Source organism: Salvelinus namaycush, unplaced genomic scaffold, assembly GCF_016432855.1.
Source record: "Salvelinus namaycush isolate Seneca unplaced genomic scaffold, SaNama_1.0 Scaffold158, whole genome shotgun sequence".
NCBI lineage: Eukaryota > Metazoa > Chordata > Actinopteri > Salmoniformes > Salmonidae > Salvelinus > Salvelinus namaycush.
In genome coordinates this window covers 89,651-92,150 of record NW_024058319.1, presented here as the reverse complement: position 1 = coordinate 92,150, position 2,500 = coordinate 89,651, and the positions used below count along the sequence as shown (strand labels likewise).

The 2,500-nt window shown below is 55.2% G+C and overlaps 1 pseudogene; it reads left to right on the top strand.

Annotated features, from left to right (window-relative positions):
• Nucleotides 1-2,500, top strand: part of LOC120037129 — an 8,824-nt pseudogene that overhangs the window by 3,590 nt on the left and 2,734 nt on the right.

Here is a 2,500-nt window from a genome sequence, read left to right as displayed (position 1 = left end):
GCCGTCGCCCCGGTGGCCCAGGGCAGAGCAGAGGAAGAGATGTGCGTGAGAAGAAGGGTCAAGCCCCTCAAGAGGAAACGGCCAAGCGAGCCGCCGAGCGGTACAGCGGAGGTACGCGAGGCGGACAGGGCGGCAGTCGCGAGCAAGATATGCATTGCAATCCCGTTCACGGAGGAGCAATGCGATATCTGTGGAGCAATGGTAACGTCCATCAGTGGACTGGTTGACCATTTAACAGCAAAGCATAGCATGATCCAGCTGGCCTTCAAGTGCTCTAAGTGTGGGAAGGAGAACGCAAAGAGGCACCCCATCGCCTGTCACCTACCAAAGTGTAAGGGAGTGCAAGTCATAACAGATGGCAAGCTAAAGCTCTTCTGCTGTGAGGCCTGCCCCGAGAAATTTGGGACCGCAAGCAGACTGTCCCAGCACACGAGACACAGGCATATAGCTAGGTGCAATAAAGAAAGGATCCAGCAAGAGGCGAGGCTGGAAAACAGAAAGAAAGGACGAAAGTACTGGTCCCCGGACGAGACGAGAGCAATGGAAAAGCTCAACGACATTTATAAGAACAGGAGAAGCCCTGAAAGACACATCGCAGAAGGGCTAGGAACGAACACCTCCGTGGAACAAGTCGAGCGGAAAAGACGCAAACTGTCACTCGGCCCATGGGGGAAAGGGCTGGGGCACCATAATAACAGGACTAATGAAGCCGACCGAGCGTCCCCTTGCGATAACGGGTGTAGAGGAGACACTGAGAAAACACATGCAGGGAGGAGGCGAGGTGGGGCAAGAGAACAACGAGGGAGTTCAACTCCACAGGGCGGAACTGAGGGGCTAACAGAAGGCATGGACGCGGCGGCCGCCGAGGTGGTACGGCTGCTGGGAAAGGTTCTGCGGAAGCCAGTAAACAGGAAAGCAGCCAATGTACCGCCCGTACCACAGTCAGGATGGGTGAGAAGGAGGAGGGACAACAGGGACAAGTTCAAGCAGCAGCAAGAGCTATTTAAAGGGGACAAAGGGAAGCTTGGGGAGCAGATCCTGGTCGGTACAGCAAGTAGGGACTGTGGCATCCTGATTGAAGCCCTAACAAAGCAGTACACAGCCCAATGGGGGGGGGCGGGAAATTCGTTGGGTTGGGACAATTTCAATCATTAGGCAAGGCAGACAACGTGCACTTTGGCACCCCGATCACAGCCAGCGAAGTGTTGGTCAACCTTAAAGCCATCAAGGCAGACTCTGCCGCAGGCCCAGATGGCATCAACAGGAAAGGGCTGCTTGAGTGGGACCCAAGAGGGGAGAAGCTGGCGGGTATGTTCGCAGTTTGGCAACTAGCGGGCAAAATACCAGGGGTCTTCAAACAAGGCCGTACAACACTGATCCCAAAAATCAATGAAGGAAGAGGAGCTCATGGTGATTGGAGGATGGCGACCGATCACAATTGGATCAATGATCCTGAGACTGTTCTCAAAAATACTAAACGAGGAGACTGGAGGAAGCGATTACCCGATTAATCCCAGGCAGAGAGGCTTCATCACGGCCCCGGGATGCGCGGAGAACCTGATGGTGCTAAACGGGGCCATGCACCAGAGCAAGAGAGAGCGGAAAGATCTAGCAGTAGTATTTATAGACTTTGCGAAGGCATTCGATACAATATCGCACGAACACCTCATCCATGTCCTGAGAGAGAGGGGACTGGATAGCCACGTGATCGGTCTGCTGGAGGACTCGTACGAGGGGGTGCACACGACAATAACGGCGAAGGGAGGGGAGACCACCCCCATAGAGATGAAAACGGGAGTGAAGCAGGGAGACCCAATGTCCCCGCTCCTCTTCAACCTTGCGGTGGACCCACTAATTAACCAACTCGAGGGCACCGGCGAGGCGTACATGTTCAACGGGAACAAGGTAACCACCTTAGCATTCGACCTGGTGCTCATGAGCGACTCGTGGGCGGGCATCCAGCACAATATCAACATAGTGGGAACATTCTGCGCGCTGGCGGGGCTGCGAGTGCAACCAAAGAAATGCCACGGATTCATGGTGAGACGCGGGGCCACGGCGTTCACCATCAACAACTGTCAGCAATGGACAATCGGCGGAGAGAAACTACACCTAATCGACCCGGACAAATCGGAAAAATACCTAGGCATGAAAATCAACCCGTGGATGGGGGTTGTGAAGCCGGACCTGGGGGGCCAGATGGTCGAGTGGATCAATAAGATCGACCACTCGGCCCTGAAGCCCAGCCAGAAGGTGACCATCCTGAACTCATTTGCTATCCCCCGGGTGGTATACACGGTAAACCACGGGGACATCGGGGTGGTCGAGCTTGCCGCCCTGGACATGCTGGTGAAGACAGCAGTGAAAAAATGGCTGCGCCTGCCACCGTCCACGTGCGATGGCCTGCTCTATGCCCGGAATAAGGACGGCGGGCTGGGCATAGTAAAATTGGCAAGTGTGATACCAGCGATGCAGGCGCGGAGGATATTCAGCCTGTCAG